This window comes from Rana temporaria, chromosome 2, assembly GCF_905171775.1.
Source record: "Rana temporaria chromosome 2, aRanTem1.1, whole genome shotgun sequence".
NCBI classification, from domain to species: Eukaryota; Metazoa; Chordata; class Amphibia; order Anura; family Ranidae; genus Rana; species Rana temporaria.
Genome location: NC_053490.1, coordinates 438,117,952 through 438,133,768, shown reverse-complemented (window position 1 = coordinate 438,133,768; position 15,817 = coordinate 438,117,952).

Sequence of the window (15,817 nt, the reverse complement as noted above, 5' to 3'; positions counted from 1 at the left end):
TGAGCCAAAGCTTAATGCTGGAACAAGACACACTTTAATGGCAGCATTCTGCTAGTTATATACAGTTTACAAGCTAATCATCAATCAAAGAACAATGAAATCTCCACCCCCTTTCCACACACTGGGCTCCCATACAGATTATAGGTAGACACTCTGGTGCCGACCCTGACAAGACATATTTCTTTAGATAATGACATCAGTGAAGTTAATTACTACAACGAAGCAATCAGAATAATTTACATGAGCCAATTATCTAATCATTTAGCCTGACGATACAATACACATCTCTTAAGGGTAAACACAGGTCTTCTTCACACACACAATAGATCAATTACCCTTTAGAATAGAGAGCTGGCTGGTGATGGGACATTAGCACTTCAACAGTCTGTTATGCAGAGGAATGAGTCACTCGGGTCCACATGAAATCACCTTCTACACATAACACACAGACATTAAAATAGCAGGGAGAGAATTAAACTGAAGCATATAGGCAATTGCATAAAAGTCCTTCACATGGTTAATGAGGGCAATGCTAATAAATAGCACTGTCCTACTACGGTTAGCGTTCATTTACAAAGTGGATAGTTGAGGGACAGGATCCCCACTGGCTAGGAACAGTGTATCTAGCTCTAGGAAGAAATTCCAGTCGATACTGGACAGTGCAGGGATACGACGTCTGGCTCTGCTATCTGGGAACTCTAGAGAGCTGGTAGGACCTTCCTATAAGTTTACAAAAGGTGCCTGTCTATCAGCCACCCCTTCATCAGACGCTGCTCCAATAATGTAAGCCTATCAAAGTGTCCTCTCAAGAGAAGAGACTGTGTTAAAGCACCCCTAATGCTATTAAGAGCTAGTGTAACTGGGTTGCATGTGTTATTAAGGCTTTATTGCCATATTGCCGGGAAGCACCTTGCTGCTCTTTCCATGTGTTTTGTTACTTCTACTTTTGTCATATAATAATTGTGCCATTTTCCTTGGTCTCGGTGTACCTTTATTCGATCTTGAGTCCCAATCAATTGGCTCCATCCACATGCTGAACCTGGTGTGTTTCAATACCAATAAAAAAAATTGTTGGAAAGAACCAATTAAATTACAGCAGCTCCTATGGGGGTAGCGCTACAGATGCAAAAAGTATTGTTGCCACAGGCGACCAGACAACTAGCATGTTCAGGAGGAGCTACATACTGCAGTCTATGTATTGCTATCAATAAAGGTTTAATATAGGAGTCTCCAAACTATGGCCCTCCAGTTGTTCAGGAACTAGAATTCCCATCATGCCTAGTCATATTTGTGAATGTCAGAGTTTTACAATGGGAGGTGTAGTCTCGCAAACAGCTGGAGGGCCATAGTTTGGAGATGCCTGGAGAACAGTGAAATATTTTTGATGAGTTTCTCTGGACTTTAGCACCACATGTTGCCTAATGTCCTGCTGCCCATGCTTAAAATCTTCAGGTTCTTGCAGATCAGTGACATGTTTGGGTCCCCCTCCCATGTGCTTTGGTTTCATCTGCTAGTCTCCACATCAGTATTGTTTTCTGTAGTGACATAGAGACCAGCGGATGGAACCACAGCATGTGGCAGGGGACCCAATATCTGACACACTCAAAAGCATGATGGATGCTGCAGAAGATGCAGATCTTCTTTGTTCTGGGTATTTGTCCCTGAATGCATAAAATGCCTTAAACGCAAGTACCACTCAGTTCAGCCTCATCCAGCTGCAGCCTGCCATGTACCACATGTCCTATGGCTGGATGTAACACCTGGGTCCCTAAAACATCAGGAGGGAAGTATAGCAGCCACACATTCCCATGTGCAAGGGCCCTTAAAATGACCGTTAAAAATCAGGTGTGACAAGATTTGTTAAATCGACTTAATCTTATCAAGAGGTGTTAGTTTTTTTTTTTTTAAATGTTGTTTTATGTACCAATTTGATTATACCTGTGGGTGCCAAACCTGTTTATTACATGTTTAGGCTTTGCCTCTTTTGTTACAGATAATTCTTTCTGACTGAAGACAAGTCTCTCTGTAGTCTCTAATAATTTCAGACACCCTCAAGGCACCCAGTGGCGATGTTATCCGTGTCTAGGCTGTAAGTGACATGATGGAGCTCAGGGATATTTTTTTAATAGCCTTTTAGTTTAAACATATGTTGCTTGGTTAATCTAACATGCATCTAATGCACTGGCATATCCTGCAATGAACACAGGTTCCAATGGAGAAGGGTCCACCATGCACTCACTGCACACATTGGGGAAGAACTCATTGGCAGAACTGCCACCATAACAGCTCACACAGCTTCTATGTGGTCTAGGGCAGAGGGCCCTTTTAGCACCAGGAGGGTACGCTGTTCCCAGAGGGTCTTCTGTTACTTGCTTTGCATGTAGCACGTGCTTCTGTTCTAGTCAAAGTAAGCAGGTGCCCTGAGAGGTGACGGATAAAGCATTGAGCTTTGAAGATACTGGGGTAGATCAAGAAAGAATTTACGCCGGCGTATCTATTGATACGCCGCGTAAATTCAAATCTGCGCCGGCGTATCTTCTTTCTGTATTCAGAAAGCAAGATATGCCGACATTAGCCTAAGATCCGACTGGCGTAATTCTCTTACGCCGTCGTATCTTAGGGTGCATTCTCACACTGGCCGATAGGTGGCGCTTCCGTTGTTTTCGGTGTAGAGTATGCAAATTGCCTAGATACGCCGATTCATAAACGTACGTGCGCCCGGCGGTAGTTTTTTTACGTCGTTTGCATAAGGCTTTTTACGGCGTAACGTTGCTCCTGCTTCTATGAGGCGCACGCAATGTTAAGTATGGACGTCGTTCCCGCTTCGATTTTTGAATTTTTTACATCGTTTGCGTAAGTCGTTCGCGAATAGGGCTGGATGTAATTTACGTTCACGTCGAAACCAATACGTTCTTGCGGCGTACTCGGGAGCAATGCACACTGGGATATGTACACGGACGGTGCATGCGTCGTTCGTACAAAACGTCAATCACGTCAGGTCATCATCGATTTACATAAAACACGCCCCCCTTCCACATTTGAATTCCGCGCGCTTACGCCGGCCCCATTTACGCTACGCTGCCGCAACTTACGGAGCAAGTGCTTTGTGAATACTGCACTTGCTTCTGTAAGTTGCGTCGGCATATCGTAAATACAATACGCTGCGCCGCCGTAACATAAAGCGCAGCTACGTGAATCTACCCCACTGACTTTGACATACTGGTTGCCATTAACCACTTGCCGTCGCCGCACCGTCGAAATACGTCCACAAGGTGGCTCTCCTAGGCGAGATCACGTTATATGACGTCCTGCCTATTAGCCGCCACTAGGGGCGCAAGCGCCGCCGGAAGCGCGCGCCCCCCGCTCGCCCCCGACTCCCGTGCGTGTGCCCGGCGGGCGCGATCGCCGCCGGGCACACGCGATCGCTCGGTACAGAGCGGGGAACGGGAGCTGTGTGTGTAAACACACAGCTCTCGTTCCTGTCAGCAGGGGAAATGCTGATTTTCTGTTCATACAATGTATGAACAGAAGATCAGTGTTTCCCCTAGTGAGGCCACCCCCCCCCACAGTAAGAACACACCCAGGCATACTTAACCCCTTCCCCGCCCCCTAGTGTTAACCCCTTCACTGCCAGTGGCATTTTTATAGTAATCTAATGCATTTTTATAGCACTGATCGCTATAAAAATGCCAATGGTCCCAAAAATGTGTCAAAAATGTCCGAAGTGTCCGCCATAATGTCGCAATACCGAAAAAAAAATCGCTGATCGCCGCCATTACTAGTAAAAAAAAATATTAATAAAAATGCCATAAAAATACCCCCTATTTTGTAAACGCTATAACTTTTGCGCAAACCAATCAATAAACGCTTATTGCGATTTTTTTTTACGAAAAATATGTAGAAGAATACGTATCGGCCTAAACTGAGGAAAAAAAATGTTTTTTTATATATTTTTGGGGGATATTTATTACAGCAAAAAGTAAAAAATATTCATTTTTTTCAAAATTGTCGTTTTTTTTTTGTTTATAGCGCAAAAAATAAAAAACGCAGAGGTGATCAAATATCACCAAAAGAAAGCTCTATTTGTGGGAAAAAAAGGACGCCAATTTTGTTTGGGAGCCACGTCGCACGACCACGCAATTGTCTGTTAAAGCGACGCAGTCCCGAATCGCAAAAAAGTACTCTGGTCTTTGGGCAGCAATATGGTCCGGGGGGTAAGTGGTTAAAAGGGGGAAAGGGAGTTGTAATTATAATCTTCATTTCCATAGTTTCACTGGTAGAAGTGTAATTGACTTTTCCTTAGGAAAGGGGCCCAACCTATGGTCTAATAATTCAGTAAAGTATGATTTTCCTTATATGATAGAAACACTAGGACCCCATTCACACCTGGGGGACAAATCACTTTTTTTGGTGCATTTGTCACGCAACAGCATAGAGCAGCCCATTCACTTTAATGGGTTGCCCTACATGAGACCAATGGGCCAAATTAGGTCCCTCAATTTTTTTCTGCAGTAAGCATTGGCGTTTTTGAAATTCATGTTTGCTCATTTTGGCTTGCTACAAAATGTCCGACTGCTACCTATGTTTGAGGTGCCAAACATGCATGCGTTTCGGGAACGCTAAGACGTGAAAGGGGCGATAAAGGGTGATATCAAATGGGTGTTCTAAGGACAGAAATAAACCAAATTCTTTTGAAAAATGTCCACAGTGTGTGAGGGTGAGCTGTGTCCAAACACATCAAATGAATCAGCACATTTCCAGGCAGAGAGCTTGCTGCTGTGCACAGAGCAGCATTTGTCACAAATGTGAGAAATAATCTTTTAAGAAGTTGTATGTTTGGGGGAAATGTATCAATCCTATCACACATATCTCAGCAACAAAGTGTTGGCTGGTGCAGATGATGCAAAGAATAATCAGACATATATGGATGGCTGTAGTTTACTTGGATTCATTTGTATTGAAGAGACATACAGCAGAGAGCATGGTGCTCATGTTAGCACACAAGATATAGAAAAACAACAACCATAGATAACAGGAAAGATGCAGTAACAGATAGTTAACACAAAGAACATTATGATAGACTATCTGTGTATAGTGACATCTAGTGGACATACTCCAAATACACAGGGAAATAAACCAAGCAATGTATAACATAGCATGAAACAATGTTCAGTCTCCAACACCCCTTCTCATTGTGAAGTGCTTAATTAGACAAACCGATTCTTCTTGTAAGATCCATATGTCTCTTTGCAGGCAAAGGCTTAGTAAGGATGTCTGCTAACATTTCCTCAGTGGGACAGTATTGTAGATCCATCTGTCCTTGCTCTTGCAAGTCTCTTAAGAAGTGATATCTCACGTCTATGTGTTTGGTTCTCGGGTTTATCCGCTCTGTCTGTGCGAGTGCTATACATCCTTGGTTGTCCTCATAGATTGGCGTGGAATCTTTCTGGATCTGATCTAGATCTTCCAGCAATTGTCTCAACCAGATTACCTCTTGCCCTGCTTGTGATGCGGCCACGTATTCTGCTTCGGTGGAGGACAGTGTCACTGTGGACTGTTTTCTGGTGGTCCAGCTGATCAGACCGTCTTTAAATAGAAACAGGTGTCCACTGGTGGATTTCCGATCACTGGGGTCACCTGCCCAGTCTGCATCCACATATCCAGTCAGACCACTCTTCCCTGTAGATGAAAATTTCAGTTTAAAGTCTATTGTTCCCTTCAAATAGCGTATGATCCTTTTTGCTGCGTTCCAGTCCATCTGGGTTGGCTGGGATACTTTTCTGCATAAGAATCCCACTGCTGTAGCTATGTCAGGCCTTGCCACTGTAGCTATGTATAGTAACTTCCCCATTGCCCTTCTGAATTGTGAGTCATTTTGCAAGGGGTTAATTGAGTTGTTTAATTCTTTAAGATAATTTGTCTCCATAGGCGAGTTGACTGGTTTGGCATCATTGAGCCCAAAAGTTTCAATTACTTCCTGTATTTTGTGACTCTGGTTAATAAGAAAACTACCATCTTCTTCTCTTTCTATCTGCATGCCTAGGAAGTGTTTGACATCACCTAGATCTTTTGTTTCAAAGTCCATGTTTAAGACCTCCAGCAGTCTGGAACAATCCCCTTCTTGCTCATAACATACTAACAGATCATCTACATAAATGAGTACAAAGATCCACCTACCATTTAGTTTCTTGGTGTATAGGCAGGGATCGGCCTTGCTCCTCTGAAAGGATTCTCTCAAAAGCGCCTCATTAATCTTCATGTTCCATGCTCTGGCTGCTTGCTTGAGCCCGTAGATCCCCTTCTTAAGTTTACACACCTGTTCTGGCTTTTGTGGGTCTACAAAGCCCTCTGGTTGCTCCATGTAGATGTCTTCTGTTAAGTCACTGTGTAGGAAAGCGGTTTTTACATCAAAGTGCTTTACTAGCATTTGTTTTGTAGTTGCAACTGTGAGTAGAGCTCTGATTGTGGTATGTTTGACGACTGGGGCAAATGTCTCATCGTAGTCTTCTCCATATTTTTGGGAGTATCCTTTGGCTACGAGTCTCGCTTTATATCTCTCAACTGTGCCATCAGTGTTGTACTTGACCTTGAAAGTCCATTTACACCCAATTGCCCTCTTTTTGGCCGGCAGTTGCGTTAGTACCCAAGCCTGCGTGTCCTGTAGTGAGATGATTTCTTCCTCAGCTGCCTTTATCCATCTCTTGGCTTCCCTCTCTGGGAGTTGTGTTATGTCTTTCCAACAAGTGGGTTCTCTTACGCAGGATGTTTCTACTTTGTACGAGAGTCTGTTGGGGGGTTTACCTTTGTTTTCCCTCACTGAGCGTCTTGGTTCAGCGTCATTAGCTGGTTCAGTTTGTTCCAGTCTTTTCTGTGACACAGTATCACTTTCGGGGGTTCGTTCCATGGGAAAGAAAACCTGCTCAGCGTTATTTGGTTCTTCTGCTCTTGGCATGGCTGGCTCCGTTACTTCATTTCTCGGGTCCTCGATAAATGTTACGCTGCTGCTGATTGTCACTTTATCGGTCTTCGGGTCTATGATTCTATATCCTTTGGTGTTGTCGGCATAACCAACAAAGACACCTTCAATTGCTCGATTCTGGAGCTTGCTGCGCTTTTCTCCCGGAATGTAAGCAAAAGCTTTGCTTCCAAATACCTTGAGGTGTCCTATGCTTGGTTTTCGACTGTGCCATAGCTCGTATGGAGTTTTGGTTGTTGCCTTGGAGTGTAATCTGTTTTGTAAGTAGGTGGCCGTTTGTGCTGCTTCTCCCCAATATTTTTCAGGGAGTCCAGAATCAGTCAACATGCATCTGATCATTTCAGTCAGGGATCTGTTTTTCCTCTCTGCTACCCCGTTCTGCTCTGGAGTATATGGGACAGTCTTTTGATGTTCTATTCCTAGTTCCCTGAGTGTATTCTCAACTTGAAACCCGGTGTACTCCCCACCATTATCACTTCTGAGTACTAATGGTTTTCTGTGAAATTTATTGCTTACTTTGGTAACATAGTCCTTCAGCTTGTCGAATACTTCTGACTTATTCTTCATTAGGTATGTCACTGTAAACCTTGAGTAGTCGTCTATAAAAGTTAATATGTATTTATTTCCTCCTGGGGTGGTTGTTCTCATAGGCCCGCATACATCTGTGTGTATTAGGTCGATCGGTCTTGTTGCTCTGCTTTCACTTGCCTTTGGTGGGGTTACTCTGGTGGCTTTGGCCTTGATGCAGCATTCACACCTTAGCGTGTTTGGGCAGCCTGTTAACTTGAAGCCTTTCGTTAAATCCCGTCTGGCCAGCTCCTGTATGCTGTCAGGGTGCCTGTGGCCCAGACGTCTGTGCCATAAATGAATACAGTTCTTGTGTTTATGTGTGCAGAGCTTTGTTTCTTGCTCAACAACATCAAGTTCATAAAGGTGCTTGCCCGCTTTAGCTGTTGCTATCACTCTTTCCCCATCTTGGATAGTGCATTGGTCACCTTTAAACGTTGTGGTTAGTCCTTTGCTTGCCAGTCGCCTGACTGATATAAGGCCGCCATTGAGTCCGGGAACATACAATACATCCGTCATTGGTATTTTTAACACTTGTCCATCCTCATTTTTACAAGTGACTATTCCATGTCCTGTTCCTTCAGCAGTTGTGCAACTCCCGTCTGCAAGATATATGGCTTCTTTCTTGTCTGGATTGAGCTCTACAAAGAATTCTCTGTCGTTAGTCATGTGACTTGTTGCTCCAGAATCTATATACCATTTATGGTTGGTGACGGCATCTGTCACTTTAAAAGTTCCGTGCCACGCTGCTTGGTCGTTGTTTTTCATCATGGTTATGAGTGCCTGATTGGGATCTTTTTCCCTCTGCTCATTCCTCCACAATGGACAGTCGCGCTTGAAATGCCCAGCCCTGTTACACCGGAAACATAGTTTGGCCTTCCAGTTTGGCATCTTAGTGTCTGTTGCTTTAAGTGCTGCTCCTGTATCGCTCTCTTGCCTGTGAGAAGCTTGCTCCTTTCTGCGCTTGTATTCATCTGAAAGTCGAGATTTCACTAACTGTAATGTGAGTTCTGCTTCAGATCTTGTCTCTAATGCATTAATCAGAGGGTTGTATGACTCTGGCAGGCTGCATAAAAGTATTGCTGTCACATGGTTATCTTTGATCTCCTCTCCGAGGTCCCTGAGTTGTGCAACAATCTCCAGCACGCTTCTTATATGTTCTTGCATATCCCCTTCTGGAGTCAGTTTGGACTGGTACAGCTTCCTTAGTAAATATAACTTGTTGTTTAAGCTAGAGCTCTCATGTAATCTACGGAGTGCAATCCACATACCTTTGGCAGTATCTTCCCCTTTTATGTGGATAAGCTGTTCATCTTCTACCAGTAGGGCTATTGTGGCTCTTGCCTGTCTGTTTTTCTTATCCCACTCCTGGTTGTCTACATCCGGCCTGTCTGTGGTGAGGACATCCCATGTGTCATCTTTGCTCAGCAACATCTCCATCTTGAACTTCCACATCTGGTAGTTGTCACTATTTAGCTTAGTGATCCCCAGTTTAAGATCCCCGCTGCTAGCCATGATTAATGTACCTTGCTCGTATTCCAAACACCTGGATACCTCAGAGCAGATTTCCTCCGCAGCTTGATCAAAGATGGTGTGCAGATGAAGACTAGGCCTCTGTTCCAGCTGTCTGATGATTCACGTTGTCTGGGCCCATAACCTTTGTTGGCTGGTGCAGATGATGCAAAGAATAATCAGACATATATGGATGGCTGTAGTTTACTTGGATTCATTTGTATTGAAGAGACATACAGCAGAGAGCATGGTGCTCATGTTAGCACACAAGATATAGAAAAACAACAACCATAGATAACAGGAAAGATGCAGTAACAGATAGTTAACACAAAGAACATTATGATAGACTATCTGTGTATAGTGACATCTAGTGGACATACTCCAAATACACAGGGAAATAAACCAAGCAATGTATAACATAGCATGAAACAATGTTCAGTCTCCAACACAAAGAAGGCAGCACACTTGACTGACACCATGCTGGTGTACTTGTAATAGCTACAGATGGAACATGCTTCTAATTCCATTAGATACGGTACAAAAAGTGCCTATTTTCCAGCAGCCTAAGGTTTTGCTCATATTGCGACAACTGCAGAAGAGCATCCAATGGAGTGTGGTTTACAGGAAGTTTACTGCCCACAAATGGACCATTTAAACTTGAAAATTACAACGACAATTTGAAGAGTCAAGTTGGGAAGCCATTCAAAATTACTGGGTTGTGACGAACCTCAATGCCGAAAATTGTTGCTCCAGCTGTATTTTTGCAGCATATTGCAATGCCTACTGAATAGGAAATGGGAGTAAAATAAGCCCCATCATTGGTGTCAGTGGCTGTAATAGTACCCCCGAATATTGATGTCAGTGGGTGCAATAACCCCTCAGCCTGCCTTGGTATCATTGGATGCTATAACAATCCCCAGCATTGGTGTCTGTGACAACAATAATAACAACCAGCATTGGGGTGAGTGGCAACAATAATAACCCCTAGTGCTGGAGCGAGTGGTAGCAATAATAAACCCCTGCATTGATGCCAGTGCCTTCAATAATAACTCCCAGCATTGGTTTCAGTAGCCACAATATAAATCCTGAGCACTGGTATCAGTGGCCACAATAACAACCCCCAACACTGGTATCGGTGGCATCACTTTTCCCCCCCCCCCCCCCACACACGTTTGTGGTCAGTGGCAGTGCTATTTACCATTTCTAAATTCCCCTTCCTCAGTGGTAGGCAGTATTTTATAACACCCCCTCCCTCATTTTTGTCCAGTGGCAGTGAAATGTACCCCCCCCCCCCCCATCACTTGTAATCATTTACCTGATCACACTCTAGCACTTCATTTTCCCTCTCCTCAAGGGCAGGACTTTCAGTGCCGGGTGCTGGAATGCAGGCACCTCTGGGGCCCAATAGGTGGTGGACCATATGCAGAGAGCTGGTGAGCTGCCTACTGGGCACCACTGATTTAAACCATTAAAAAAACAAAACAAGTGTGTCCTGAACACTGGATATACTGGCCCAGATTCTCGTCCAGCGGCGTAACTTTTTGGGGGCGTAACGTATCCGCAACTTACACAGGCAAGTGCTGTATTCTCAAAGCATAGCGGCGTAGCGTAAATCGGCCGGCGTAAGCCCGCCTAATTCAAATTTGGATCAGGGGGGCGTGTTTTATGTAAAACTACTGTGACCAGACGTGATTGACATTTTGCGGAACGGCGCATGCGCCGTCCGTGGAATTTCCCAGTGTGCATTGCTCCAAAGTACGCCGCAAGGACGTCATTGGTTTCGACGTGAACGTAAATGACGTCAAGCCCCATTCACGGACGACTTACGCAAACGACGTAACTTTTTCAAATTTCGACGCGGGAACGACGTCCATACTTAACATTCGCTGCGCCTCATATAGCAGGGGCAACTATACGCCGGGAAAAGCCTAACGTAAACATCGTAACTTTACTGCGTCGGCCGCGCGTACGTTCGGGAATTCGCGTATCTAGCTAATTTGCATACTCGACGCGGAATTCGACGGAAGCGCCACCTAGCGGTCCAAAAAAAAAATGCAGTTAAGATCCGATGGCGTAAGAGACTTACGCCTGTTGGATCCAATGGATATCTATGCGTAACTGATTCTAAGAGTCGGATTAGGACTTACGACGGCATACATGGCGCTGCGCCGTCGTAAGTCCTTTAAGAATCTGGGCCACCGTATATAAAATGTTTTAAAAAAAAAAATGATATACTGTGAAAAAAGTAATATTGTCACTGTGGAGTACAGCAAAACTGAAACGTATGACATTTTGTCCACCGCCACATGTCTGAATGTTAACGGTAGCTTGGTGAAGTGATTGCGTAAGCCGAGATCTGTTATTGGCAGACTCAGATTGTGCTATGTCTGCCTGTCTGGAACCTGACCTGGCCATCAACCTGCTGACTTTGCTACCTTGTGAGATTTGTTTGACCATCTGTCTAAGGACTAACACCACTTTAGCATCTGTTCTGCTTGTTTTCAACGGTTGCCTCTAGAGTCTATCAAACCCAATGACAGCAATTATACTGAACAGCATGGTAAATGAAGAGTTGGAATGATTAAAATAATATTAGACACAAAAAAATGTTACTGCACTAGTGAGGAATTTGTAATAATATCAAATACATTCACTGTGAAATAATATGGCTAGTTTAGCCCTGGTACAAAAAACAATAAAATACAGTGGATTTCTACCCAGATATTTTTCTATGAAATTGAACATTTTTGTGTATCTGTATAAATAATGGGCCTTAAGTGCCGGTTCACACTACAGCGACATGAAAGTCAGCACGACTTTGCGAGGCAACTTCGAGGCAACTTCAAGTCGCCTCCAGGACAGGCAACTTTTCCAGTGGCCAATCAAACAATAATCAGCTCTGTGGGTGGGAGGGGTTTGCCTGAGAAAACAATTTTCTCTTCCTGTAAAGTTGCTTCAGTTAAGACAGTGATCTGACTTTGGAGGCAACTTCCATTGAAATCAAGGGGTACAAGTTGCCTACAAGTCACCTTGAAGTAGTACAAGAACCTTTTCTGAAGTCGGAGCGACTTCAGTAGTGTGCATTAAGACGGCTCTCATTCACTTCCATGTAATTTGTCTTGTCGTGCGACTTGGGGCGACACAAGTCGCCCCCCAGGTCGCGGTGGTGTGAACTGGCTCCAAAACTGATATAGTATAAAGTGTGTTTATTGGCAAATATGCAACATTAAAAAATCTTAATATTATGTATGTAATAGTAGACCTATAATCCACAGACCTTGACCCTGAAAAGAGGTAGAAGGGCAAAGAGTTTATGACTATTTGAGTTTGATATGTGGGATAGGTGTAGGGACAACATCAGATGAAGATATCATTAGTAGTAATGAATACAATAAGTAGATATAACCAAAGCAGCCTTTAACCACTTCAGCCCTGGACCAATTGGCTGCCCAACGACCAGAGTACTTTTTGCGATTCGGCACTGCTTCACTTTAACTGACAATTGCGCGGTCGTGCGACGTGCCTCCCAAACAAAATTGACGTTCGTTTTTCCCACAAATAGCGCTTTCTTTTGTTGGTATTGGATCAGCTCCTTTCTCTATCTGCAACGTAGAGAACATCCTGACTCTCCGGTATTCCAGGGGAGGGGTCAAGCACAACACTCCACACCATGGAGAAAGCCTTGCATTACTGTGTGGAGTTACAGACAGAAGAACAGGAAGTGAGGATTTCTCAGAAGAAATAAGGACATTTAAAAGCAAAATTGAAGGATGAGGTAAGTGAAGGAGGACAGCACTAAGGTAAAGGAAGCTATTTAGGAAAACATTTTTTTTACCTTTACAACCCCTTTAAGTTGAGGGTTTGAGATTATGTGCTATTGTTTGTTCATCAGTTACAAATATATGGGTTTTAAGGATCTTTTTTTTTATTACCAGAGTATAAAAGGACTGCCCATGGATCCTGGTTTAGGTTTTATAAGAAGATATAATTAATGTGGTTGTGTATTCTAATCTATAAACATTGGGCCCAAGGACAAGACCACCACGTGTGTACTATGTATCTGAGTTCTGAGGGCCCTCTAAAACATTGTAGAGAATATGTAGGAATGCACTTTGTAACATGAGCTGGAGTGAAATGTCATTTCATAAGAACTCTCCTGGGCAAAAATGTATATGTTTAGTTATAAGGATCCATTAGTCATATTATTGTATAATAATTCTCCTAGTTGGTACAACATGACAGAATGGTCTTAGAGTTGTTTGACACGATGGATGAATATATTAAGAACATTTTATCTGTTGTATAGTTTTTATATCTGCATTGGTTCTCATAGGTGACAACTTGGAGACTTATTTTTTTTCAATAGAAAAAAAAGTTTTAGTGCCGTATTTGTACATGGCAGAAAAACTATCTACTGGGGTTTGGGATTCATTAACTTATTGAAAGAATTGAATTCTTTGTACTGCTAGTACAAGTAAATAGTGTTAAAACTAATTTCCTGCCACCCCTAAACCAGAAGAAAAGATTCTTCTAAGCCTGGAAGGAACAAAGGTTAGTTTATAAGCTCATTAAATGAAGATGGCAAAGGCGTGCAAGGGGGAAGTCTTGCCTAGTATTTAACACAAATCCCAAACTGATAGGTAATAAGTTAGTATTTGGACTATTTTATATAATTATTTACATAGTTACATAGTTAGTCAGGTTGAAAAAAGACACAAGTCCACCTAGTTCAAACAAAAAACAAAAATACAATCCCATATACACAATCCTTCACCGACAGTTGATCCAGAGGAAGACGAAAAACCCAAATAAAGCATGCTCCAATTTGCTACTGCAGGGGAAAAAGTTATTTCCCGATAAGCCGAGAGGCAATAGGATTTTCCCTGGATCAACTTTACCTAAAAATGTCAGTACCCAGTTATATTATATACCGTATTTATCGGCATATACCGCGCACTTTTTTGCCCTTAAAATCAGGGCAAAATCGTGGGTGCGCGATATACGCCGATACCCACTTCCCGCACTGTGTTTGAACCATTCCGCCAACATATACCGAGCGCAGTACACTCGGGTGTAGTCGGGCAGGCTCGGCTCCGCTCGCGGTCACGTCCTGTGTGTCCTGTACGTCCTGTGTACTGCGCTCGGTATATGTCGGCAGAGTGGTTCAAACAGAGCGCGAGAAGCGGGGATCGGCTGAAAAACACAGCAGGGAGGACACCACGATGGCCGCAGAAGGACGCCGGACCGGACAAGGCCGCCTATGGACGCCGGGCAAGTCACCGACGAGGGGAATCCAAACTGTAAGTATTTTTTTTTCCGGGAATTTTCCTTCTAGGTTGGGGGTGCGCGCTATACGCAGGGGCGCGTTATATGAAGATAAATACGGTATATTTAGTAAAAAATCCAGGCCTTTTTTTTTAAGAAATCTACTGAGCTAGGCGAAAAGAGTGCCCCCTTGTCCTCTGTGATGACCTTAAAGTGAATAACGTAACACCAAGTTCACTATATGGACCACTTATGTATTTGTACATGTTGATCATATCCCCCCTTAATCTCCTTATCTCAAGAGAGAATAAATTCAATTCTTCTAATCTTTCCTCATAGCTGAGCTCCTCCATGCCTCTTATCAGTTTGGTTGCCCTTCTCTGCACTTTCTCCAGTTCCCCGATATCCTTTTTGAGAACTGGTGCCCAAAACTGAACTGCATATTCCAGATGAGGTGTTACTAATGATTTATACAGGGGCACAATGATATCTCTCTCTGTAACGGCACTGGTGAGCGAGAGTGAACCACAACTGCAGTAGCAAGGATTTCAATGTTTTTTTTTATGTGAGAATTCAGTATTAGGCCCCAGGCGTCACTCCACACAAACAGGAGTTTGGGGGTTCTCTACATTATCTCTCTCTCACATAAAGTTAGGTGTTGAGCTACTGAGCTTGGACGCATTACAACATGCGACCAGAGCTTAGCATTTAAAATTATAGTATGCATTTAAACATTCCAATGCACAACTGTATGCAAGCGATTATCAGTATTACATAGCGTCGTGCATTAGGCCACTAAGGGAGAAGGTATGAAATACGTCAACCCTTAGCATAGAAAAGTTTAGGCGAATATGTTCCACAACTTAAGGCATAGGCCCATAAACAGGTAGCACTTATGTCAAGCACGTAGTAAATAGGCGTTGTTGAGACAACTAATAATTACATATGAGAGGCAATTATAGCGCAGGTACTTTGAGAGTACACGTAGTAAATAGAAGTTGTAGCGACAACTAATAGTTGCATCTGGGAGGCAATTATAGCACAGGTACTTTGAGAGTACACATAGTAAATTGAAGTTGTAGCGACAACTGATAGTTGTATATAAGAGGCAAATATAGCTCAGGTAATAATAGTTGCATATGAGAAGCAATTATTGCTGAGGTAATAATAGTGTAAATGTCCTTTTAAGATATTCCTTAGCAAAGAGCTATAGGCACAACAGTCCATCCGAAATAGTATGCCAATAGCCAAAAGCCATAATAAATAACAGCAATTGTTTTAGGTGAAAAGTATGCAGCAGATTTTTCTGTAGAACTACAAGTGACACAATGGCTACTTATCCATTTGCAGGGCTTCAGTGTTTGGCAACAAGGGACTCCGTAGTGTAGGGCATCAGCAAGGAAGAACTCAGGTTGTCTGCAGCGATGGCAGGCTGAACGCAGTGAAGGTCTTTGCTAGCTGGCCATAATATTGCCCCTTGTTGTAGCGTGGCCGGTA